General features: G+C 39.7%; 1 protein-coding gene and 1 long non-coding RNA gene across 2 annotated transcripts in view; both read left to right on the top strand.

Annotated features, from left to right (window-relative positions):
• Positions 1 to 27,710, top strand: part of PTPRM (protein tyrosine phosphatase receptor type M) — an 849,607-nt gene that overhangs the window by 61,881 nt on the left and 760,016 nt on the right.
• Positions 160 to 26,199, top strand: LOC306642740. The gene is made up of 2 exons (XR_013758650.1): positions 160 to 19,182; positions 19,213 to 26,199. It is a non-coding gene; the product is annotated as an uncharacterized lncRNA (long non-coding RNA).

Raw genomic sequence — 27,710 nt, 5'->3', positions numbered from 1 at the left:
TGAGAGGGTGCGGAATATTTTAGAAACTAACAGATTGCTTTGTGACTGTTCTTAGTGAAGAGAGAGTTGTAGTAAGAAAAAAAAAAAAAATGGAGATACCAGAGTGGAGCAGAAATAAGAGATTCTGCTGTACCATGTTAAAGACCTTAAGTCGATTGGAAACCTTGTAACCTAGAGTTGTGAGGGTGACAAGCTTGTATGTGTGTGTGTATACACATACACACACAGAAAAATACACATGATGCTCTTAAAGATCACTCAGGCTGCTTCAGCTGTAGTTTAAAGACTAGTTTTCCACTGGGCCAAGAATTCTGCAAAACTGGTTCCCTCAAGATTGAAGAATGGGCCAAAGACGGGGGAAATTCACTTTTTCCTGCGAATTTCCCATATACGGCTAAAAAGTAGGATCAGAGACTTGACATCTTTCCCTCCATTTTGCATCCATCTTCTTTGCTCACCTAGGACTCCAGGAACAAGGTCTGATCCAATAAGCATCATATGATGAGTCAAAGCTACCCTTTAGGCAACAGCAACTTTCTTATCTGGAATGAGGCCTTTCTGACCAGTCCTGAGATGATGATGGATAGACCACACCTGATCAAGATCACCTGCTTTGGCAGCTGTGGAAAGCCTCCAGCTGTGCAAACGCCCTAATCCTTTCCCTCATTTCCTTTTCTATAAAGCCTCAAAGTCATGGTCAGTCCCTGGAAGATAGGGCTAAGTTCCTCTGGTCTTCCTAGTCTACATTGATTGAAGTTCTATTCATACTTAAAAAATCACTAGTATTTGAAAAGAACATATTTAAAAATATGTGCAGAGAGGCAGGAATGGATGTCAGTAGATGGTTGAAGCATGCCAGGTGAACACCCGTGGGTGCTAATCTTGGCTGGACTTGATGGACTGGATAAGTGGGCAAGGGGAAGGGGAGCGTGGAGGTGAACACATTTCCTCACTGAGAGGACAGTGGAGGCAGAGCAGGTTTGTGGGAATGTTCTGGGTGTGTGGGCTCGGAGGTGCCTGTCACACTACTCAGCCACCCTGGGATGCTGAATGGGGATGTTGAATAGGTAGAGATGTAGAACCAGAGATCAGGAGATGCAGTCAGAGAGTTGAGGCCAAGGGGTGGATGAAATTGTCCAAGGAGCAAGAGGAGGGTTGAAGAGGATCCAGAGCTGGGCACAAGCGTGCTTGACGTTGAATGCCTGGTGAGGGAGGAGGCAAACAGGTGTCTGAGAAATCCAGGGAAGAGGGTGGTTTCCAGATGGTGCGTGGGCCCAGAGAGGAAGAAAGCTGGGACCTGAGAGGAATGGCCCTCCACCCATCAGCCTGGAGGTCACTGTGGCTTCTCTGAGAGCTGTTGAGTGTAGTGGTGGAGGTCTGTTGTGTTAGGGGGCGAGGACTAGGGCGAGTGACCAGAGAGATTCCCCCTCAGAATCTAGTTATGAAGGGGGCAGAAAAAGGAGACTTAAAAGGAGTGTGGAAGGAAGTTTCTAAAATACTTGTAAAATACATTTTTAGAATTTTTATTAATTATTGTGGTGCTGAGGATGGAAACCCAGGGGCCTGTGCCTGTTGAGCAAGCATTCTACTGAGATGCACTTCCAGCCCTTAGAATACTTTTTAAAGATGGAATAGACATTTGGTCTATTTTCTGACTTATTTGAGAATTTTGAGAGGGAACTAAAAAAAAATTGTAGTAGTGCTTTTAAAGTTTCATCTTTTGTATTCTAAAATGTTTTCTACGATGGACTTTGAAGAAATCTTTGAGTGGATGATGGATTTACATCACCAGTCTCATACACAGGAATCCTCGTGAAGTAGCTTTTTCCAAATGAAGGCTTTGTTTTTCTCTCCTTGAGATAAGATGAACACACGTACCATTAACATCACATTTTGCCTTTTTGCCCAAGAACAGGGAAGGCTTCAAAAGTATGTTGAAGCACCTAAGACCCAGCAGTGGTTTGATACTTGGGGGACACTTAGGTTGACACTTCGGTTGTCTCGAGAGTACGACCACCTGTGCCCACCATCTGATTTTTTCCTTTTTAATTGAGTATTGCATTCAATTCAGGTGCCTGGGGGACCACGGTCCAGAAACATTTTCCCTCATGCTGATTTGCTTTCCTGTTCTACAAATCTATGTCCTGTTTTATTTAAAACACATGTAAGTCCTTAATTAGGAAGGTTTTAAAGTCATGAGATTACAAAGTAATCTTCAATCCAATCCTCTGGAATTTCAACCAAATCACCCAATATCTTTAAGCTCAAAGTGTCCTTTCAGCTTTAAATGGAAACTGAATCTCACTGAGAGAATATTACCCATCTTCTCAAAACCTGTGTTAATTTCTTTGTTTTTACCCTTCCTTTCTTAAAGACTCCACAGGCTTTGTTTTCTATGTTAGTAACTGTGAAAAGGTGATACATTTGTATGCAGAATGACAGTGTAAACAATATAAGGCTGGGTTTTTAATTTCACAATATACCAGGGGATTAATTGGGAGATGCTCCTGAGGATTATAGGTCTGGTTCCCTGGGCTGGATAATGGTTTAGAGATAAAGGCGGATTTTCTAGATAGATGGGTGGTACCCATCTTTTCCTGAATCTGGGATATTTCTTAGTTATTTTAGCACTACAGACCCATCAGGGCAATACAGTAATGCTCACTATTTATATTATGATATTTTCTTGCCAGTATATCCTGTACTGATTGACACACTCAAGTTTAACAAAACCTCAAGGTGCAGATGAAAAAAAGCCAAATGCTAGTTTATCAGCTTACACACAGAACTATGTTACAGTGTTCTGTGCTGGGCGGGTGGTACTCAGATCTGAACAACCTAAGGGGACGTGACGTTTGAGGGTGGGATGAGTGTGGGATCAGTACAGGGGGTTGGTTGGGTGAGGTCAGTGGCCATTTGCCATCAGGCTGTTGCTGAGTGTGCACTGCAGTGACATATCTGTGACACGAGCCAGACCACGGTGTTTTCTGAGTCAGCAGCTGTGCTCTGTTCCCAGCAGTGCCCTACCAGACATTCTATGTGCAAAGAAATGACACGATTTGCTTGTTTTATGGATGGGGAACATGAAGCTCAGAGACATTGTGGAATCGGCCTCCAGGTTACATTGATGACAAGGGTCAACTGGAACTGGAGCTTGTGCTTAATTCCACAGGCTGCGCTTCTGCTCATGTCACTTTACTATTAGGATTTTGATGTCCGTAGGTGTTCTGTGACATAAGCAACTTTGAGAAACCTCTGTGCCCCCTCACCTGGTGTCATTTCGATTAGCAGAGCTTCTGGTTCACTTTGCTGAGACACTGTCTGAGTTGAGAAGCCTGAGAAGGGCTCCCTGGGCTGGCCACATCTGTTCTCATTAGGGAAGTGTTAAATTCCAGTCATCAGCTCTGTCTGGAGTCTGGATAGACTGCATGATGCTGTAGCCGGTAAATGATCTAAGCAAATGATCTGGATTTAGGGTTGGTTTTGGGAAGGAGTTGCAGGGATGAAATGATGGAGGGTTCTAATGGTCTCTCACCAAAGCTGCTATTTACTGTAGGAATTAGCATGACTGATTAGTGCACTGCTCTGAGAAGCTGTGAAAACATCTAAAAAAAATTCAGCAATTGCCTCAGTGCCCTAAATAATCTTATGTCAGCAATTAGCAGTAACAGTCTTTCATTAATCCATCAGATTTCCGATGCTGCACATCTAACACAGGAGATAATAGAGAATCTTCGGGATTAGCCACTGAGGCATCACGGTACAGTATGTCATTACATCAGTGGTGTTGAGACAGCAGCTGAAACAAATACGGCAGGGCGATTAATTCTCTATAAGCAGCAGTGTTTCTTTTTCTTCATTCAGTTCTAATTGCCACAACTTGTGGGTACCTCACTGGCAACTCTTGGATCATGAGCTCTTCCACTCTTTGGAGGTGCATCAGTGGGCTTTTTACTTCTGAGATGTTTTTGCCAATCTAACATATTCCAAGTGTCCTGGAAGGAAACATATTGCTGCTAAATTCAGAGGGGCTCAGACTGTGCACCCATTGCTTGATAAAATCGGCTACCCTTCATCCATTCCTTGGTCATGTTACCTAATCTTAGCAGCAGGATCCATTTTCTTGCTCTTCCTCAAATTCATCTGTCTGATTCTGTATCAGAATCACTCAGCAAATAGTCCACATTTTTTTCTGTTTTCCTGGTGTCCCTCCAGATGCTTCCCCTCCCCCTGGTTCCTGGCAGGGAGCCTCTCCTGTTTGACTTCAGTATTTTTAGCTGTCACATCAACTCTCCCACCGTCCCTTCATTCCTCTTAAAATCCATATTGTCACCTGTTTGGAACCTGTGTGGGTGATGGAGTTTGACAGATCTAGATTTGAATCTGGCCTGTCCCATATATCACCCTGGCAGGGTTCTCTCATTTAGAATCCTTGACTCTCCTTCTACCCATGCTCCTCTGCATCCTCTCCATCCCAAGAAATGACAGTGCTTTTGTCTTGTTCGCAGACTGAAAGACTTGGAGTCATCCTTGCTTCCTCCATTTCCCTCAGACCTATTCAACCTGTTTGCAAACCCTGTTGATTCCACCTTCAAGATATTTCCAAGCACTTTCCTGTTCTCATTCAGGTCTTCATTGGCATGATTCTCCTCTAGGATTATTGTGTTACTAGCTGTCTTTACTCCTTTCAACAGTGGCCCATGATGGTCTACTGTAATACTTTTAGAATATGAATCAGCTCACAGAACCCCCATCTCACTAGCAAAACAACAGAATCCTTGTCAAGATTTACCAGACAGTCCTCTGAGCTCACCTCCTGCAGCCCTTCCCTTAATTCCTCGTTTTGCCCCATGACTTCTCTCAGTTCCTTCAGGTCAGATGTCACCCTTTATGGAATACCTACCTTGTGTCAAGATACCATGGTGGTGGTTTTTTGGTTTGTTTGTTTTTGTTTTTGGCTATGTGCTCCATGAGAATGTTTCATAAAGAGCAGGGTATTTGTTTTCCATTGTGTTCAGTGCCATATCTGCTCCTTTCTTCCTTCCCTCTTCCTTCTCCCCTTTCAGTTTGAGAAATGCAAACTTAAAAAGTTTAAACTTCCTGTCATGACATCTGGTCTTCTTCATAATGTCCTGTTCCTTCTTTCAATCTTAACAGTTCGTACACTCACAGAATTCTAGTCACACCTGACTGTGTATCTGACCCTAGGTGAACTTTGGCCTCATCTTTGTTCTTTCCATGACTGTGAAGTTCTGACCTCATCTGTATTTGATGAGGGTCTATACCTTAAATATAATGCCCAACTGGATTGTTGCCCACAGAAAAATATCTTAGATGCCTCCCCCCAAAAGTGTATCCCTAATATATACTATCACTTATATAGCATTTGTCACATTTGGCCTTATTATTTGTGAGCATCTTTCTCCTGTGTTATCCCTCTAAAATCCTTGAGGATGAATTTTCAGTTTGATCTATCCTTAGTTTTCTCCATGTACACTGTGTTTACCCAACTTATTTACTGATAGAAACAACTCTAAGTTCATATTTCAAATGATCTCAATTAGTGTGGAAAGATTTTATTATTTTCTCTTGTATAAATTATTTACATGAACAAGAAAGAACATGCATATGATAACAAATTAGGATGTGTTATTTTCATATTAAATGTCCCTAAGATAATAAACAATGAATTATTAATGTATCAGTGAGGCACATATTTTATTTCATTTTTTGCTTCTTTTAAAGGGAAAAACTAAGCTATAGTCCTACTGAAAGCTCACAGGGTGGGTGTTTTCAGGAAAAATGATGACGATTATCATTATTATTCTTTCAGTCCCAGGGATCAAACCCAGGACTGCGAGCATGCTAGGCAGGTGCTCTCCCACTGGGCCACACCCTCAGCCCCCAGGTGACTACATTTACTTAGAAAGAAATCACTAGTTACAAGGAAAAAAGTAATTTCTGTTGTGCCCTCAAAACTTATGCCATAAATTTGGAAGGTGTATTCTGAACTGTTTTTGTAACATAATAGGAAATATATAAAAGACTTTTTATTTTTGCATCAACATTTATTTTATTCCCATATTTAAAATACTTCTGCTTATAATGGCTAAGGTAGTTTTTTAATGCAGGCCCAGTCCCATTTCCTTCCTGTCTTTTCTCTTACCAGATGAATAGTACTTCATGATCTATTGTGCTGATATTTTGTATAAAGTGCTTAGCACAGTACTCTATGCTTAATAGATAGTGAGCATTCAATAAATAGTAGCTTTTATTATTCAGGAAGAAGTGTCCTCTTTTCAGAGTCACTTCTTGCCTTGTATTATACTCATTTTTACATGTCTTTTCTAGCTAAGTATACTTTAAGACTGTAGAGAATTTTGTACATTGTGAGGGATTAATAAATTATTTATCCACTGAATAAATAATGAACTTGTGAACATTCTTTTAAAATTTAAGTAGCTTTGATTATCTGAAGTTCCATAATACTGAGTCCAAACATGGCAGGAACTTCTGAGTGTAACCAAGTGAATGCCTCAAGTAATCCCAGAAAAGCCACTGGAGACAGGAGGAGTCCCTGGGGACCAGCCAGAAGTCACATTTGCCTGTCTACGGCTTCCTTACTGAGGCAGTTTTACTAAATTAACAGGGGATATATTAGTGTTCAAAGACCTCTAAGGCCCCGTAAAACCCATAGAATGCCCTGCTTCTACTAAATTTGATAGAGTTCCCCATTTGGTTAAGATTAGTTACTCAGTTTATTTATGGTTCATGACTCATTTGGCTTCTATTTGTTTGAGAAAGGTAGGCAGAGTGATGGAAAGAATGTGAGACACTATGCCAGGCAGATAACTGCTTCTGTTTCCTTACTGTGTAGGACCAGGAGAGAAAGGTGGCCTTTCTGAAATCTTTTATTTGCTTGGATGCCTCACAGTGAATATGAAAGCTGTTAATCTCTGAGAGCCAGCAACTGGCTTGTTATGTGTTCATTTTTGTTTACCCGGAACCCACTGCAATACTTGGAATCTAGTGGGCATTCAGTGAATTTGTGGATGGATGGATGAGAACCAGGGAGAGGGACTGTTCCAGGTAGAGGAGAGAAGCTTGCTTTGCACAGATGGCTCAGTTCCAAGCTCCTGTGGCTCTCCCAAGGTTCAGTGTTTTGCCTGAAGTTTAAGTCATTTTCAGATCGATGAATGGAATCGACCATTACATCAGTATTGTACTATTGACTTCTAAGTAAACCAATCTTTCTTATTATGATCATACTAATTTTATTCATTCCCACAATGATTCAAAAATACTGTGTCAAGAGTTGCAAGTCCCTCCTCTGGACTATAAGTGGAGCTAAAATATAAACACAGCGTCCTCCTGCAGATGCTTGGGGTATAGTGGGAAGATGAGACCTGTTTACATTTCTGTGCATATGGGATAGAAGGGGTGTTACACATACCAAGGGACTTAAGAGAAAGGAAATATTCTGTTCAGTTTGGAGAAATACAGAAGGCTTCAGAGAATATAAGTTGCATTTTGAACAAGACCTTGAAAGAGATACTGGATTTAAAGAAATGGGTTAGGGACTGTGGATATAGCTCAGAGGTAGAGTGCTTGCCTAGCATCCTTGAGGCCCTTGGTTTGATCCCAGCTCTGGGTGGGAGGGGGAGGACTAACTGGGTTAGGAATTTAGAGCAAGGAAATTAGAGAAAAAGAAAGCAACAGAGTCTGGGGATGTAGTTGAGTGGTAGAGAACTTGCCCTGATGTGAATAAGGCCCTAGGTTCAAAAGAAAAAAAAAAAAAGAAAGAAAGAAAAGTAAAGAAAGCAAGCAGCAGGCATAGGAATTGGTAACTGTATGGTCACATAAATTATATAAAAGAATTTACGTTCAGTAAAGGTTTAATTCTTTTGCCCGTGTGTATTTGTCTAAGTAAAAATTATGTAGTTAGGTATCTTTTGGTACAGAACATAATTTAGCACAAAATTTTGTTTTGTTTAGGTTTTTGTCCTTGAACTATTTTATTTCTTTGCATTGAAATTCTTCATAACCAAGATAAAAAAGGAAATTATACTTGCATTATGTGATTTACTTTGAAGTCATGTTGCATAGTGTCCATGTAGAAAGTGCAAGTTTATGTGGTAATGTGTGCAGGCCTGCCTGTTACCCACTAGCATTGGAGCCACATTATATATTTGTTTGTTCAATAGATTTTTTACTATACAGCTACTTTGTGCCAAGCACTATCTACTTACTGTCTTTAAATTGTACTTGTAGTCTTTGTGGTATATTTTACATTTTTTCCTTTCTCCTACTCTGTTAACATTTTTTGGAGGACATAGTAGGTTCTTAGTAGTCATCAAGTGTGGGCATATTGAAAAATCTCAGACAGGAATTGAGGCACTGATGAACAAGATGACTTATTGAAAATCTCATTAGTTTTGGACTTGAGTGCAAATATTAAGTACTATGTTTCATAGGGCTTCATTAGAACAGAACATGTTTACTACATTTGGATTTTTTGTGGTGCTTTATATTCATTTAACAGATAATTCCACAGATTAATCAGGTCAGCATTCAAGAACCCACCTTTGTGTTGGGACTAACCTTACCATCTAATGGGGTTTTGATATAAATTTAAGCATGAAGGACTATTCTTAGCTTTTGCCAGGAAAACAGATATTTAAAGTTATTTATGCTTTTATCAATGTTAAAATTTCTGTAGGCCATTTTAGCTCTTACATGATTTGAGGGTAAGTGAAAACCCATGTAATTAACCAAAGAGAAGAACTGAATATGGGATAGTTTATGCCTCACAGAAGATAAAATCCCCAAGCATGTAGGTAATTACTCACACTTCTGGGAGACCCAGTAAAGTGAATTTGTCAAAAAAGGTCCAGAGTGAAATGTGTTATCTTTTGGAAGATAGAAGTTGTAGATTCATAATGTTGACTTTATGTGGTAAATCTAGTTTATTTCATTTTAAAATTTATGCTGCATAATATTTTGGCCAGGGGCTCAAGCTTTGGTGAAAGACAGTGTATGAACAAGATGAAGGTTTCAAACAGAAAAAGTCAATAGCATTTGATAGTAACTATCTATGTTTCTGCCTACCCATTTTGTACCTTGTATTGTATAAACCTATCTTGGAATTTTCTAAATAAATTGACATAATGGCATATGCTTGAAAATAACACATTTTGTGTCTACTCTAGTCCTGCCATGATTTTAAGTTCATTTTTTAGGTAAGAATATTATGTAGAGCAAGTTCTGAGGCAAACTCATGAAGCACTACATTACAGTATTAACTCATTTAAATTAGGATTATAATTTTAATGCATTTTTAATTGAGTATTATTAAGTTGATTCTTATGTTAATTTTAGATGTATTAACAGATATGCTCAAGTCTTCCAATTATTAATTTTTGCTTGATTCACCAGCAACGTGCTGTAGTTGAAAATGCAGGTGCTATTCTTATGGGTCTTTAAAGAATGATTTTCTTCTGATTTAATCACTTGGAGCAAGACATATTTTAACACTCTTAAAAGTAATGGAATATTAAATTGGACAGTAAATAATAAACAAACTCTTTTCTTCATGATGGAAAACTTGATCATCTTAAATAAACTTAACCATATTTGTTGTCCTAAAACTGTAGTGTTTTACCTTGTAAGTTTTCTTCATTTCTGGGTGATGAATTTAAACTAGGTATCTCATTTCCATTTCTCAAGCATTTTCTCTGATGTAACTGACTTCTACAGTTCTACATGTATTTACTACCTATGTGTTGAACAAGCAGATACTATCTTTATATTGTAACTAATGCAATTTCTTGCTGTTTCCATTGGCTCATTTCCAGTGAGCAAATAGAGTGTGTTTTTACATTAGTTTTCATTTCTAGTTAGAATGTATCTGTGTCTGAAAATTGGCCTAAAGAATGCTGCCTCATCTTAACAAGTAGATTAGTAGGTAAGAGATGGCCTTGCCATCAGCTTTATTTTATTACAGCTAATTGATTCCTGTGTCATTGAAAGGAAGTGCATAAGGAGTCTTTCACAGGAAATTTATTTGGTAGGAGTAGAGGAGGTAGAGAGGTTCAGTAATTAAAGAAAAATGGTAGAATGGAAAAATGATTGGCAATGACAGATATTGACAAAAGAGGGGGAAATAATACTTAGAATAGGTTTCCTCTTTCTTAGAAGGTTAATACAAATACTATACTTTATTATGTTGATGGTTATTATTTAGGTTTCTTTTCCTATACCAGTACAGACTGATAGTTTGAAAACAAGCACTCATTGCAGAAAGAAATGTCTACTAACTGAAGGAATTATTCAATTACAGATATCTATGCCATTTCAAATGATCTGACAGTTACATGGTTTGAAATGAATTATTACCCGGAGGGAGCTGTGGAGCCCATCTTCTTGTGAGACAGTTTCATGGTATTGAGGAAACTGAGGTGAAGGAACCTTTCTGTTTTCACAGGCCATTATGTATTAGAATGCTTTCAGTTGCATGCAACAGAATCCCCAATTGAAACTAGTATAAGTAAACTTATAAAAAGGTATAGTTCCCCTTTTCCTTGGGATACTTTCTAAAATACATGTGTGAATTTTGAAGCCCAAACTATAATTTATAGATGTTTCATTTCAACTACTAGATATGTCTTTTAATATTAAATATGTTCACTCAGTATGTATGTGTATTTAATTTTGTGTTCAGTTTTTTCTAACTATTCTTGCTAAGTTATCTTAAATGTGATCAAAAATACCCCTAGTATCAGGAAAGAATGGAAGAGAGAGACAGGAAAAGATATAGTACATCCAAAACTATATAATACATGAAGATATGATTGCTGTCACATAATATTAGGATGTTTAAGTTCTCTCACCCCATAAGAAACACAACTGTGTGTAATTTAATTGCATACCCCAGAACCAGAGCAATGGCATGGATTCTAAGAAATGGGCAATTTATCTGAAGTTTTACTTCTGTCCCTGAAGGATTACTATAATCATAGTCTTTCTTATAGAATTTGATAAGATATTGAGAAAATAGTGATTAATGAAAGGAACTTTTAAAACATGGAAGGCTTTTATTTATTGGCATTAATTTATTATGATCAGAAAATAGGGCAGTAAAGAATAGGTGAAAAATGAATTGAATTTTTACTCTTGGTCCATCAGTAGGCTTTACATATGTTCTTATTTTCCCTTTAATCTGTGACGTGAGGTGTGTGCTGTTGTAAATACCAGCCCACTGTACAGATGAGGAAACCGAGGCTTGGGGAGGTCAAGTAAACGGTCTAAGGCAGTTCTGGGTGTGACTTCATGTTCCTGGGTACTATGAGATTGAGGAACAGTGTCCACATAGGGTATAAAGACATCTGAGCTTTGAACCACCCTGTGTGCTGCCTGCATCCATGGCAGATATTACCTCAACTATTTCAGTATGGAAAAGCAAGTGGTTATACTAGGTTATTGAGTCATGGTTCTGTGAAGAAAATTGAGTATCTGTTTCTGAGAAATATTGTTCCAAAGTAGAGCAGGCCCTTAAATTGTATCCTTTGGAGAAGGATTTTTAGGTAAGATGAGTTCCCAGTTTTTCCCAGGAAGTGTTCCACTGTGCCCTGGGAGGGCTGGAATATACATTAACCTCCTTCCAGAGAACTGTTTGTTCTCTTTTGGAGACAAGATTTGCTCTTAAAAGTTGGGCAGACTTCACTTCTAATTCTTCTGCTGTCGTTACCATTTCCTACCCTAATCCTAAACCCGATGGAGGTTTCATTACATTGGTTGGTGGCATTAGCCTGTCAACAACTGGATAAGACAGAAGTTAGAAAATGGACTTTTCAAGGTCAGGAAGCTAAGCAACCAGAGGAACCAATTTGTCAACTTAAATTATCCTGGGAATGGAAAGAATTATTCCACAATGTGGGAAATACAACACTGCCTGCAGTCTGGTGGCCCCCCCCCCCCCTTTTTCCAGTTTGTACTTCCTTTTTCAGAGCAATCATCATGTGCTGACTGTATTGCTGGAAAACTGTATGATGTTCATGTGGCCATTCGCTGTGCTTGTATGAATGTTCATCATGAATATTGTGAGTGGTTTTCACCCTTTGGTTTAATTAGTGGCCCTATGAGCTGAGCACACTTGAAAGGTAAAAGGGCCCCGGACTTCAGTCCTCTCATTCCTTATTTTGTTTCTTTTTTTTTTCCCTTTTAAACTTGTGGCTTTGAAACATTTATCTTTTAAAATTGGAATGTTTATACATTTTCCGTATCATCCTACTCTCTTAAAATAGATAGTTATGCTCTGTGAAAAGAGCAAAGACGTAAGATTTCTTGACAAAACCACGAGATGAGGAGTTCATAACTGCAAACGTGGCTCTTCATAGGAACTGATGGACTACTCCTTTTGAATGACTTTTGCTTTGTTTTTCCTGAAAACACTAGTTTACTTTATATGCTGTCATGACATTAAAAAAAACTATCATTGGAAACCTCTGTTTCTTAATAAGGTGTAAACTGGTACGTTTCTTTATTTTTAGTGTGGATCCATGTTTTTCTGGTTATTTCAATGGACTTTGAAATCCAAAATGACTGTTTAAATAGTAAAGCAAATAAGTAATTTAAAATAATTCGGAATTTCTTTTCTTTCTTTCTTTCTTTCTTTTTTTTTTTTTTTTTTTTTGGTAAAAGGGATTGAATTCAGGGGAGCTTTGCTACTGAGCTGCATCCCCAGCCCTTTTTATTTTTTATTTTGAGACAGGGTCTTGCAAAGTCCTGAGGCTGGCCTGGAACTTCTGGTCTTCCTGCCAGAGTCTCCACAATAGCTGGGAAAACAGCCATGTATCACTGCATCTGGCTAAACTTTGTTTTTTTGTTGTTGTTATAAAAACAGTTCAAAGTTAAATTGTTTTCATTTATATAATTCTTTTTCTTTTGTCCATACTTTCATACCTATTAGTATAATTCATGAGTAATCTGTATTAATTTCAAAACATTCTGTTATCAAAATAATCTAAATGTAATGAAACTAAGGGCTAAGAGAGAAAAAAAAACTTTTAATAATCAGGCAGGACATATTTAAACCTAAGTCCCACAGGAATGTTTTCTGATTTCAAATAAATTTCTTTGTACTACTTATAATACTTTTCTCTTAGAAGTTGCATATGAATTGAAATGTCATGAATGGAATGTTTTTGTAATATTTTGAGGGTTTCTACTTGGTAAGGTCCTCTGAGATTAATTCTTTTGCAAAATGAGGAAGGAGTTTTCTAAATAAACACTCTGTTCTTTGGTTTACAAATTTGGGTTGTTTTATATATGGTATTACTTTATTTTAAGTGAAGGACATTTGCATTTGTTATAGTTTGGAAATTAAATGTCCCCTCTTAAAGGCCCATATGCCAACAACTTGGCCTGTGGCACTATTGGGAGGTGGTTTGGTGGGTGGAGCCAGTGGAAGGAAGTGAGGTCATTGGGGGTGTGCCCTTGAAGGGGATATTGAGATCCCAGCCTGTCTCCCTGCTTACTTTACTCACACACTGTGATGTACTTAAAAAATTGTGTTAGCTTTGCATGACTGTGACAAAATGCCTGAGATAATCAACTTAAAAGAAGAAAAAAATTATTTTGACTCATATTTTCAGAGGTTTCAGCCCATGATCACTTGGCTTTATTTGTTTTGGGTCTGTGGCAAGGCAGAAAGTCATGGCAGGGAGCTTCTGGTGGAGCAAAACTGCTCACTCATCACATCCAGGAAGTAAAAGAGCATAAAGGCATGCTGCTTAAAGAAAAAATGCTATTGCACTAGTGTAAGCAAGCCAGCTGAGAAAAAATTAGAAAAGAATTAGAGGAAACCTAATTTGAAACTCCGAGAAAGCAGTGGGTAAGGACTGTGCATGACCTATGAGAGGCCACTCTCATTAGCACACCTGGAGAAAGGCCCTGGCCATATATTGCAAGATTAGAGAATGATATGCATGTTTCTCATTTAAGTTAAAATTAAATTATTTTATTATTTTTCCATTCTTACTTTGAAACATCTGTCCAACTAACTAAACCACTATTCTTTCCTTAAGGTTGAATAGGATATCTTTTACTATAATGATTATTATTGAATAATATTTGTGAGCATTATAGTTTTTGTTTAATATGTCTGTATAAAACTTTTGTCAGCTGTTTCAGACTGTTATGTTATCTTTTGTGATATTAAAGCAGTTAAATAGAAAAAAAATTTTCTCAAAAAATTTACAAAAACTTTCTGCGTAGTAGTTTTGCACAAATGTTTCTAAGTGTGATCCAGGAAGTATTCAAACATTAAATAGTTAATTAAAAATAAAAGCGAGTTCTTAATGTAATTATCTAAAACTAATTTTAAATAACTAACCTTGTTCGACATTATTTATTATTTATAGTTCAGTATTAGGCACATTTTCATGCCTTTGATTTAATCATGTAACCATTTCAACAATTGCAGGATAATCCTTAGTGGTTAGAAATGGAATTGATTCTTAACCCACCAGTTTTATCAGAATGGTGAGTTCTGGTTTTCTTTTGTTTGGATCACTTCTGTTAAGTAAGATTCTGTAAGAAGCTATGGATTTGAACTGAGCATCTGCCTTGTGTTCAAACCACCATAGAGTTTAATTCCCATCTGAGCTTTGGCTGATCACAGATGGCACTGTATTCTGTTAACAGATTAGGCTGTGAACCACCAGCCAGTTCAGCTGTAATCCATTGACTAGATGGTGAACTGATCTAAGTCAAGTTGTTTTCTGTGCCTCACCTGTTTCTGTAAACGCTGTCTGATCACTTTGTTGGTTGAAATTCTCAAAACCTGCTCTAGTTCTTGGAGCTAAATGATTTGTGAATTCTTTTTGTTTTGTTTACTTTGGCCAAACAATCTCTACTGAATTTAATTGAATTAAGAAAGTTTCCTTGTTAACACTTCTAATACTTAAAACAACAATATAAAAATAATATGAGAAAGTGTGTAGAAATGAAACACTTAAGGCCATTTTAGTGGCAGGATGAGGAAATGCAGCATGGGTCTTGCAAAGCGTCCAAGGCACAAATGCTAAATAAACTCAGCAGTCTTGAAGGCAATGAACGGGTGAGCAGTCTCCTCTGCTGCTGTGGAATGCTGCTCATTTTGTCTGTCAGGACAATAATAATTCAATATACAATACAGATAAAGACCAGCTCAAGATGCTGTTCTCTTCTGAATTTTTAATACCTGCAGAAATGAAAAGAAATAGCCCATCTAGTGAGTGGCAGTGTGGAGGAATAGACCATTTTGCTGCCCAGATCCTCAGAGCATCCACAGAGAACAGCTTTCCCTATGAATTTGCCTAAGTCTTAAGATCCAAAGTCTGTTTGTTGGTCTTTGGAAGAGGCAGTATCTAGGTTTGTCAGCCCACTAAGACTGGACTGCTCCTAAAGCAGAAATATTGACATTTTATGAATTTATTTTTATTTTACTTATTTTTTTGTGAGACAAGGTTTCTCTGAGCCCAGGCTGGTCTCCATCTTGTTGCTTAAGGAATTCTCCTGCCTCAGGATCATAGACTTGTGCCTCCACTCTTGGCTTTATTAATTTATAATAAGAAAATAGGACAGACCTAAAGGAACTGGCCACCCACATCTTTAACCAGGACAGTCTTTCTGGCAAACTGTGGGGCAACCATTATAATTGAGCTATTATGGTGAGCCTGGAAGTAGGGAATAGAATGTACTGGAAGAAGTGAGGTTTCTTTCGTAACTATAGGCCCAGGGCCTAAAGTGGCCATGTTAACGTGAACATCAATGCGTTCTTGTTTCCTGCCTGTGTCCTACCTATACCATTGAGCAGAGCTGTCTCCACAGAGCTCTCATTCTAGACTGTAGATGTCTTTAGTTCTTCCTCTAGGCTCTGTGAAGCATGTAGTCTAGGATGGGGACCCATTACCCATTTGAGATCAGATGGGGACAGGTAGTTACTCAGGAGAAAGGAAGGAAGCGACTTGGAAGGAAGGGAAACCAGTGTGCACAGGCCCCACAATGAGCCGTCTCTATTTAAGGAAGGAGGAGGAGCCAGTTACTCCAGGGATGTGAGGAAAATGGAGGCAGGTGGGTGGGCTAGTGCCCAAAGCCCAGCCCCAGGTGTCCCTGTTCCTGGCCTTCCTCCTTGCAGGACACCCTGCAAGGGGAGGCCACCTTCCTCTTCCTGGTGTCACAGTTTATCAGAGAGGATCCATGTCAGCAATGTTGGTGGCCAGAGTCCTGATTTTCTTTTTAGAAGCTTCTCTGTGTAGAACTCCTTAATAAGTTAGGGGGAGATTGTACCAGGAGGTTCATTTAAGTGGCTCCACTGTGGGATTGTCTCTGCATCTTGATAAGGGAGGTGCCATTTCTGCTTTGTTCAGGCTCCTCAGAAGATCCTCCCTTTTTATGCAGATAAATTTCTCATGAGCTACCCTGACAATACATGTTCAGATCTTGTTCTTGGTGACAGGTAGCATGGCTTAGATGGCACTTGGGGTCCTTGTTATGGCAGCCTTGAGCAGCTATTTTCAGAGTAGCACACACCTTTGTTCCTAGCTGGCCAGTCCAGCCCATGGGCAGGGTGTCCTCCTGGGCTTTGATGGATGTGGCTGCCATTCGTCTTTGGGGATCATAGTGGATTTATCCATGTTTTAATCAGCGTTTTTGCTACTGTGACCTACAGACCTGGGAAGTACAATTTTAGGAGTAAAAGTTTGTTTTGGGACTCATGGTTTCAGAGGTCTCAGCCCATAGACAACTGACTCCATTCCTTGGGGCTCACAGTAAGACAGAACATAATGGCAGATGAGTGTGGTGGAAGGAAGCAAGTCAGGACATGGCCACCAAGAAGCAAAGAGAGAGAGGAGAGAGAGAGAGAGAGAGAGAGAGAGAGAGAGAGAGAGAGAGAGAGAGAGAGAGGGGCACACTCTACTTGCCAGGGGCAAAAGACACAGGGGCACCCTATGACCCACCTCCTCCAGCCACACCCTACCTGCGTTCAGTTACCACTTAGTTAATCCCTGTCAGGGGATTCATTCACTGATTGGGTTAAGGCTCTCATAACCCAATCATTTTACCTCTAAACCTTCCTACATTGTCTCACACATGAGCTTTTGTGGGACATGTTATGACTAAACCATAGCAATCCATGAAGCTGATCAAACCACTCATGGAATGTGTTAGCCACCTGTAGGTGTAAGAATTCCACTGAAAAAGTGAATCTTAAAGGGGAAGTTCAGATTATTTTTCTAATGTATCAAAATAAAATGCCAGCTTAGTTTATCAGTATTTGTTTATCAATTGTAGCAAATGTACTACACCAATGCAAGATATTATTATTAATAATAATAATAATAATAATAAAGTGAGGGTGGTAGAAAGGATAAACATGCATGGAACTTTCTGTATGTTTTTGTGCAGTTTTTCTATAAACCTAAATCTGCTATGGAAAAATAAATCTATTAAGTAAAGAGAAGAAGAGAGGGAGACTCACATGCGGCCGAAGAACTGAATAAAGTTAGCACAATTGGCGGAGTTGAATTAACTTATATCCTAGGAATAGTCTGTATAAAAATCAAATATTTGAGGTTAACAAAAACATTAGTATGAGAATAGTTTTCAGCATTCTCTCTTCATCTTAACCACCTGTCTCCATGTCCATCAGCATCAAATGTACATGTTAAGTAATTCCATGCAACAGTGCACAGAGAACGAGGCTTAGCCCAAGTGCAAAGTGATGAACATATGGGAGGAACCTCGTTGGGGGTGGGCACCTTCATTCCAGAGGCCCGTTTGGTTCCTGCAGCTTTCTTTGGAGGGAAAATAGACTGTGTTTTGGTATTCCCTTTTCCCTGAGAAGACTAGGAAAAGTGTTTCATTAGTTCCCTTATTAATGGAAGGGATTCATTTGTGCAGTTTTCTCTTCTCCCAAACCACAAAACTTCTCGTCCCCTGAGGGTTCTGGGCAGTCTGTGGACAGTTTATGGCCAGCAGCCACTTTCCCTCACAGAGTTGTTCTCTTGTTTTTATTGTTTCCCTCCCTCCCCCCCCCCCCCTTTTTCTACTGGAAGACGAATGTGGAGGTGTAATAGGCAGAAGTAACTCCATTCTCCCTTTCGTTTTCCTTTACAATCTTCCTATTGGTTCTTTGCTCTGTATTTTCCCATATGTGGTGAGCCTTTTTGCTAAAATCTGGGTTCTTCGTTATGCAAAAAATTGAGAGCAGATACTTGTATCTCTATCCAGTGACCATTCTTTTAAAATATGCTTCACATTACCATACTTCCCTCTGACTTCAGTGTTCGCCAAATTGTCAGCTGGGTTTGAAGGCCAGGAGGCCCTGCGTGTGCCTATTTCTGGATCTGCCAGTGACAGCAGCCAGATTATAGTGAAGCCCGTAAACTGACAGTTCAGGGCAAGCATGCTGTTGCCGTGGGCAGTCTGAGCCAGGGCCTCTCCATCCTCTTGGCTTAGGACATTCATTCCTCCTGAGGTGGCTTGTCCTTTCTGATGATAGATTGAGGGAGACAAGCAGCACATGGGTAGACAAACACCTCACCCAGGCAGTTGGTGCCATTTAACAGTTTCCTCCTGCAGTTGACATTTTCATTTCCCTCCTTCACCTCGCTCATCATGAACTGTTTGCATCTTATTTTCTGTACACAGCAGTAATGCAGAATGACAGAACACACACACAAGCTCCATTACTCATTTCATATGCTATCTTCTAGTCAAATTACACAGTGGGTTTTACACGAGCTGAGCCATGAAAGGGGCATGAGATTTTAATTGTGCACTGGCCTTGTGCAGGGCCTCATTTGAAATGGACTGAAAATTTCATGAAGCATTGTCACTCAAAAAAGTGGCGGTGAAATGAAAAAGGTGTTTCATTTGTGGTCTGCTCATGACAGCCTAGGCTCACCTTGTTTATCAGGAAACCTTTTTCTCAGGGAAAATGAGGATTTTTAATCATAGTTCCTCTGGGAAGGATGCTGTGTTATCACCTGTTCATTCTCTCCTCTCCTAGCTTTAATAAATATAATTGATAAATAAAAATGCTATTTACTTAAGGTATACAACATGCTTTGATGCATATTTGAAATGATCACTCATCACCTCACTTGGTTACCTGTGTGTGTGTGTGTGTGTGTGTGTGTGTGTGTGTGTGTGTGTGTGTGTGGTAAGGACATTTAAGATCTAGTCTCTAAGCAAATTGCAAGTATGCAACACAGTATTTTTGATTGTAGCCACCATGCTGATTATGTCACCAGGTTTTTAAAAAATTCCATGTAATTGGAACTTTGTTCCTTTTTACAATATCTCCTGATTTTTTATTTTAATTTTTTTTATTTTTTATTCTTAAGTGTTCTTCTGGGTTCCAGAGTGACTCAAATGAGTAGCTAAATAGAATTTGCCTTTTTATTTTTTGTAAACATGATCCCTAGGAAGCCTGAGAATCTGTTTAAAACTTAAAGCTATTCTTTAAAAAAAGAGAAACAAGTTTGGTGCAGGAGGTAGCAGAATGTTCAGTGATTGCTACAGTTGTTAACAATTTCAGCTTTGGACTTGGGTTACAGTAACTGGTCTCTCTACCTCCTCATTTCCATCCTGTCCAGGCACCACTTATATTAGAGATTGCATGACTGAAGCTGGGTGTTCCATTTTGACTACTTGCCTCCTCCTGCTTGTGAAGATTTTTTGTTGCTAGGATGGGAAGTTGAACATGAAGCCTGACATGACGGAGAGAAAGTGTGACATATAGTGTCTTCCTCATGCTGAGTCCTCAGGTTAACATTTGGTTGACTTAGTCAGCAGCCAAGGACTTGAGAATGTGCTGCTTATCTCACATGAAGAAGGACTCCAAGGGGAATTTCAGGGGAAAATGGAGTTACCTCTGCTTCCCACATATCTGGATTGGCCTAAGATTTGTGAAAAGAGGTAAGAGCTGGGAAGAGAGAGGACTCTTCTTCCTGGTGTCAGTGACAGGCAGAATCCTTCAGCAAACACTGAGTGAGGATGTAACCTCCCCAGATACAGATTCTCAAGGAGAGCCTGCCACTCTATTGTCCCCTAACCTGGAGCCCACTGACTTTCAGGGGTCCACCATGTACATATCTTCTAACCTGCCACAATTAGCTTAACAGCAGGATGAATCACTTAAGACAACAGGAGAAACACTGTTTTGAAGAACTGGACTCTCTAGCAGAGGGCAAAGGAGTAAAGAAACGAGGCAAAAGATTTGTTCAAGAAACCATCAATTCATTTATAACAGAAGTTAAAACATTTCCCATCCTCAGTGGTGTTCCATCATTTGGAATATTCATAAGATAAGCTCCTGTGTCATCGATGTGGCTGTTTAAACTCTCTTTACAAATGTAGTTAAATTTCTGAATCCCACCAAGAATACCCAAAAGCTTCAGTTGTTCCTGCATCAGCTGCCATCTGTGGACCATTTAAATGGCACCTGTGGGATCATTGCCAGGGAATTTGCTGTTCTCAAGATCTTGCTCCTGACTGAGTTCTCAGTAGGTAATGTTGGGAAGAGCCCTTGAGAAGGAAGTAACAATGAATGTGCCAGAAAGAGTCAGAAGACAGTCTGTCTTGAAAGTTCTTGCTAACTTTCAAGCTGGTTAGTGGAAATACAATCCCCATGAGGTTGGAAGAATATCTTCCACCCACCCATTAATAAAAATGAGGTCATGGAGAAGAGCAACCTGGGTGGCATGGGAAGACCCAGTAATCCTGCTCAACAGTGGGCATATTCCACTGCAAACAAACAGCTCCTGGTACATGGAAAACCACTGATATTGCCAACATATGCTACTCCTAATAGACTCCTGGTGTATACCTTCTTTGTGCTGGTTGGGTAAGTACTGAGTAACAGTGAGGAACAGCATGGTATATCACAAAATGAACATGGAATAAACTGAAATAATGATTTGCTATTAGCATTAGTGATTTCAGTTTTGAATGGAGATGCATCTTGTTGAGTGTGTTCACATACATAAACTTAATCAAAGATATTAATGCTAAGGACTATGTCTTGCTTATGTTCAGTTTTTCTTAAATTATCCAGAATACTTCTTTGTATCTGATAAGGGTCTCATTCATGATGGTCATGGGCAAGAACATTGCACTCGTGGGGACTGCTCTTGAAAGGGAGGGAGGTCCTGTGTGCACCCTCCTATCTTGGTGTCCTCTTGGTGGCCACGTTCCAACTGCAGATACACTATGTTATGAAAGTGTGAAAATGATAAGCAGTTCAGTAGAAACTGACTTTGAATTTTGAATTTGCATCTTTCCCTGGGCTGGTGATATGCACACTGATCCTCTTCTGATGCTGGGCAGCAGCAGTGAGCTGCAGTTCCAGGCAGCACTGCCATCATGATGGAAATAACCGACGCACTACAGTGCGCTATGCTGCTAACCTGTGCTGTTCACCAGGTTACGATAAAGTCAGTGCAGTTTCCACTTAGGATATTTCCAAGTTAATGATGGCTTTATCAGATAAGAGCAATAGCAGAAGTTGAGGAGCATCAATATTTACTCATTTTAGACTGTAAAGTTTTCCCATGCTGGTGACCAATTTATTTATAATCAAGTTTCATCAAAATTGGACATCAGTTCACTAAACTAACACTTACTAGGTGACTGTTGGGGTAAGCCAGTGTTCTAGATATGAGGAATATGGAGAGACCTTCAAAATCATTGACTTCCCAAAGCTTCTAGGAAAACCTGACCATGTGTGCATGTATGTGTTGGGGGAATCAGAAAATCAACAACTATACGTGTTCTGGTTGTCTTTCACTGTACAACAAGCCAGACTTAGTGAATTAATATAATAGTGACTTTTGGCTTATAAATTTGTAGTTTGGGTGGGGTTCATGGGGAAGGCTTATCTTGGCTTTCCCTGTTGGAGCAGGTCCCACGTACAATGGAAAGGAGAGGCCCCATGGTCAAAAAAGCAGGGGAAAAGTGATATTAAAAGCTACTATAATGTAAAACATTTTTCCTTCCTTTTGTGGTCTCTCTGTTTTAGTGATTTTTATTTGCTCTGTAAGTACCCCCTTGGGCATGGGGATACTTGGTAGGCAGTATGGACTCTCCCAGACGTCTGCACCCCCTTTCTTAATGCCCTCAGCCTACCAGCTGAGAGCTCTCCTTCCAGTCCCAGGACAGAGGACACATTTCCTAGCTAGGGTTGGACAAATAAAACTGGATTCCTCTCCTTCCTTGGGGCCTATCATCCCCATGCACAGTGGATGGGTGACCCTTGAGGGACTGCAGCCTTTGTGCAGGATCTGCTCTGTACTTGAATTGGGGTTTCACAAGTGCTGGGGTACCATTAACCCAGGGTGGGGTGGCCTCCACCATGGTATATCCAGAACCACCACTGCACAGGTGCCTAGCCCCTTCTTCCTGTGTTTCTATGCCCCTGCCAAGGGCAGAGGAGGCAGCAGTCACTGTCAAGGGGCAGGGACAGGGAAGGCCAGGGAGCTGGAAAGTGGGCTGCTAAAAACCTGTGCCAGGGAAGCAGGATCTTGCAGTAGTGGTTCCAAGTTATCAGCTCACGATTCATGGTCCCATTGGGCTCTATGTACTGAACACAGATTCAGAGATAATGTTAAGAATTTCAAGAACATGACTTCAGGCACAAGCCCTGTGAGCAGAGGGCCCTGGGAACTGCTGGTGCTTCATCCATGCCCTGTGCTGGAGATTGGTTTCTTTTCCATATGAGCTCTTCATGCCTTCCTTTCAGCATTCCTTGCAGAACATCCCAGGAGAGCCAGGCAGAAGCTGCATTGTATTTATGGTCTAGCTACAGAAATCACAGTCACTTCCCATATACTGTGTTTGTCAAGACAATCACAAGGCCCACCCAGGTTCAAGAGGGGAAGACATAGATGTCTAGATGTGTTGCTGCAGCCAAGATTTTTAAAGAAAATGCAATCTGCCGCTGTAAGATAGTAGATAGTATGTGAGATGGAGATAAGTGCTACAGAAAACAGTAAAGCAGAAAGAGGCAGAAAAGGAGCCTTGTGGGTGGGCTGGCTTGCAACATTGAATAGTTGGGTCAGGTAATGCCTCCTTAACATTCGAAGAACATTAGAGATAGAGCTGTTAGATATCTGAGGAAAGAATGTTGCAGGCAGAGGGGAGTGTCTATGTGGAGTGGATTATAACAACAGACAGGCAGAATCAAAGAAGAAAATAGGAGAGAAGTTTGGAAATGGACTGGGGACCAATCACCTCATATGTGGAAAGACTCTGAGGCATTTACCTCAGAGAAGCCATTGAAGGTTTTTGAGTCATGTTGTCACCTGGGCTGACCCACTTTATGGAAAGATCATTCTGCCTGCTCTTTAATAGATACAGACTCTACAGGGACAAATTGGAAGCAGGGTGACCCATTTAGGATACTATGAATAGTCAGTGGCAGGGGCCCCTAGTTGTTTGGACCAAGTAGTAACAATGGAGGTGATGAGGAGTGATTTAGTCTCTGGCTGTATTAAAGGTGGAACCAGTAAGATTTTGTGACAGATTGGATTTGAATATTAAGAGGACAGGTCAGGGGTGACTACAGTGTTTTTTGATTGGTGGCATTGTCCTTTATTGAGATGTGGACATCTATGAGAGATGTGATGGGGAAAATCAGAGTGGTTTGGAGTCTTTAAGTTGAGTTGTCACAAAGATCCCTTAGTGGAGATGTTGACCGTGCAGTTGCACCTATAGGCTGGTGCTCATGGAAGAGGCCTGAGGCAGAGACAAAACTTTGGGAGTACTCACAACGAGATCAATAAGAAAATGGATGTATTTTCAGGAGGGGTGAGTCCCCACTGACTGTGGAATGAATTTGTGTTGAAGGTGAGATAGTCCCTTTACATTTAGACTGGTGATTAAGTAGATACTGTTATCATGTTTCCTCAACTGGCATATTTGAATAGAAATGATTAGCCAAGGACTTTTTCCTTTAAGGTGTGTGTATACGTGTGTGTGTGTTGTCCTGTGCATGTATGTTTATATATTGTATTCCAAATATCTCAGCCATGATATTTCCTTTGTGATATGTATAGTTTGTTTAGATAGTCTGGATTTTTAAGATATTCAAATTTGTCTTTATATAGATATTTTATGTACATTTTCTTTATTGACATATAAATTTGTTAAACTTGTAAACTCAGTTTCCCCCTTAACTAGTACTTCAAAGATTGGGAGATCCAAATTGTTCCTCCCTCTATCTTCCAGTGACCTGATTCTGTTTTGAATTAAAATTAAAATTATAAATTAATCATAAATTTTAAAAAGGCATTTAAAATTAGGGTGTTCAGAGTTATTCTTTGAATCAGTATGCAAACCCTACCTATACTGGAATCAGGGGTTTACAGAATAGGTTTCTTTAGCTTTTGTTAATATTCTTTGAATCACAGTGACAAATATTCCATCAGGCTCAAACAGTGAAATAAATTGATTGATGGAAAAATGACAGAATGTGTTTGATCTTAGGGGAAAGACATGCCATTATAAAATATTTTAAAGATATATCATTAACATACATTTCATTTAATAAAGGATGTTTTCATTTTTAAAAAGCTTGTTATGAGGCAAACTTATTGAAAATTTGGATTAAGAGGCATTTTATTCCTGAATTCAACATTCCCTTTTACTTTGGAAATTTTACTTGGGGCTCTCTCCTCCTTCCACCCGCCTTTGGTACTGGGGATTGAACCCAGGGGTGCTTAACCACAGAGCCACATCCCCAGCCTTTTTAAAATTTTCATTTTGAGACAGAATCTTGCTTAGTTACTTAGGGCCTTGCTAAGTTGCTGGGGCTGGTTTTGTTTTGAACTTGAAATCCTCCTGCCTCAGCCTCCCCAGCTGTGGCGATTATAGGTGAGCAGTACCATGCCCTGCTGAATATCCTCCCTTTTAATCGCCTACATATTGCCTGCCTCCTTCCTTTCCTTCCCCTCCCACTTTCCCTTCCTTCTTTCCTTCCTCTCTCCTCCCTCTTTTCCTTTTTCTTACCTTGCCTTTTCTTCCCAGAACAAAGACCTGAATTTGCAAGTGGGAGATTGAAAAGCAACGGAAGGAAAACAGAAATCCTGGGAATGACAGCACTCATTTCTGTTACTCCCACCTTCCACTGTGGCTGAACCTGAAGTGGGCAGAGGTTCCAGGAGCTTTGTTTAGATGAACGCTGGAGTGACCTCATGCCTGGGTTAAAAGTCCTGTTTTTAATTTAATTAAGGGAAGGACTCAAATGCCTGAATGGTCCTCACAACACTGGGCGCCAAACTCAGGGCTATCTTATGGATGCAGTTGAACCCCTAGTCATTCTAGACTGTCTTCTGGAAGTCTCACAGTTCATTCTCTGGTATTCCCACTTCTTCATCCCATGTCAGGAATACAGTCTTCCCATGAAAGCCCCATTTGGCAAAGTATTCTTGTTTCTAATCTCTTCAGTCAGCATTTCCCCCATTATTTCCAACATAACCATAAACCACATAGTGTTCGTAGGTTCCAAGAACACAAACTAACTTCTTGAGGGAACTGGGCATTTGACTGGCAGATGGAAGGTGCTAAGAGGAAGTCAATAGCAAGGCCTGATGATTTTATTTTAGTGTCTGCCTGCCTAGAAGGCCAATGCTGGACACAACTCTGCAGTTCAAGGTCATAGTTAAGGTGCACATTTGTTGTTTTGTGTTGAAACACAGTTTTAGTAAATAACACTAGGAACCAGCCCTATTAATATGCCCAATTGAGAGGAAATTAAGTGCAGTTACTTGACTGATAATGATGCCAAACATTTTCAGGTGTTAGAATTTCATTAAGACTGTGTGTTGTCTTTTACTGAACCCGTTTACATTTAGTGTCATGTGTTTCAAATTAATCATGAGCATAATTAATAGTTGTAGTAATTAGATTACCATTTTATGATGATCTACAGTGTAGCAGAGAACGTGAAGAAGCAAGAAAGATGAGGAGGAACATTCAGATCTATAAAATCAGTGTTCTGTGCTCCACGAGACTTAGCAAAACAGGTTCGTTTTTGGGATTAATGTATCGATGCTTCATTACACATTGGCTTCTTCTTATAACAGCTAAAAATGGAGGCAGTTTTAATGGGAAGTGGATCTCTCATAGGGCCATTAGATCCCAGAGTGCCCAAACTCAACTTTTAAATGAGGATTATTTTCTAACAATGGTTCTTATTGAAGGGCAGGCAACTTTTAATAACTGTGAAGAAACCAGGAAACAAATTTCCTAGTTTTATATTCCTTAAAAACTTAATTGAGTTAAGAACCAGACTGCGTAATAAGCCAAGAAAAAAAGGGAAGTTTGGCATTTTAGGACTTTAATAAATTATTGAGCATATTTCAGAGAGAAGATTTTTAAGTAGCATTTTGAACAACTCTTATTAACCTAAAGACACACTCAGTAAACTATCCATAGGCTCATAGGAAAAGGACATTTGCATGGAAGTCACTTTCCAGCCTTAGTGTACCCTGGAAATGATTTCAAATGATTGCATAATGAGGGCAGAAAGTTGCAAGGCTGCATATAAACTGAATGCTACTTAATAAATTATTCATGTTAGCCCAAAGGTATAATTATTCAGTGAAATGAGAACTAAGAAAATTAGTTCTATATTAATGTTTATTTATACTGATTATTTTTTTCCTTACATACTCACATTTCCCTGCTAGTATTCTAAAGGAAATGCACATACCTGCTATGTTTCCTAACTAAATGTTGAAATGGCTTGAAAGTGCCAGGTTAATTGTGTTCACTATTTTTTTTTTCTTTTTTGTTGCTGTAGCTATAATGTGTTTTCTTTTAGAGAAATAGTTTCCTTCTTGAAACAGGGAAAATCAAATGCTTGTTAATGCAGTTCCCTTTCAAAGGACAGGTGCAACTTGGAATTGCACCATGATCCTGTCAGTGGACACTGCTGCTGTCTTCCATACCTGCTCTTGCTGAGTAAGTCACAATGACACCATTTCAGGTCCTGAATATTGTGGGATTTTCCCATTCCTCCACTTTATCATCTCCAGCCTTTCTTTTCTTCCTCCTGATCAGAAACCATTACTCTTATCATTCTTTGTCTCCATTGTTATTATTTAGCTTTCAGTTGCAAAAGTATTTTACGCATTGTGGGTGAATAGTCCCTGCTTCTATCCTTGACCCTAGAGTCTTTCCACAGAACAATTCACAGGGAAGTTCTTTCAAAAGGCAGAACAAAGTATTCCTCTGCTCAAAAGCTTCTAGGGGGTTCTCAGAGTAAAAACTGCAGTCCTCATCATAGCCTCTGAGTCTTACAAGTTCTGACTGTGTGACCTTTGTGACCGCCTGTCACTCTGCTCCTTACCCAGCTGCCTCCTGCTGCAGAGGCCTCTGTCCTGTGTGGGGACTATGCCAGCTATGACCTCTGCTGCCTTCTGCTGCTTCCCCTGGAGTCAGGCTTGGCTCACTTCCTCCCCCTCCTAGGTCTCTTGGGAGGTCTCACCTTCTCAGTGATGCTTACCTTGGTCCCTCCAGAGAACTGCTGCCCCTGCAGTGAGAGCCCAGAAACTTCTTATCTGATCTACTTTTATCTTCACTTACCACTTACTACCTTCTAGAAGTGGTTTATAATTTTTCTTTCTTTCTTTCTTTCTTTCTTTCTTTCTTTCCTTTCTTTC

The sequence above is a fragment of the Sciurus vulgaris genome, assembly GCF_902686455.1.
Source record: "Sciurus vulgaris genome assembly, chromosome: 13".
NCBI classification, from domain to species: Eukaryota; Metazoa; Chordata; class Mammalia; order Rodentia; family Sciuridae; genus Sciurus; species Sciurus vulgaris.
The sequence above is the reverse complement of the archived record's forward strand: the minus strand, read 5'-3'. Positions and strand labels throughout refer to the sequence as shown.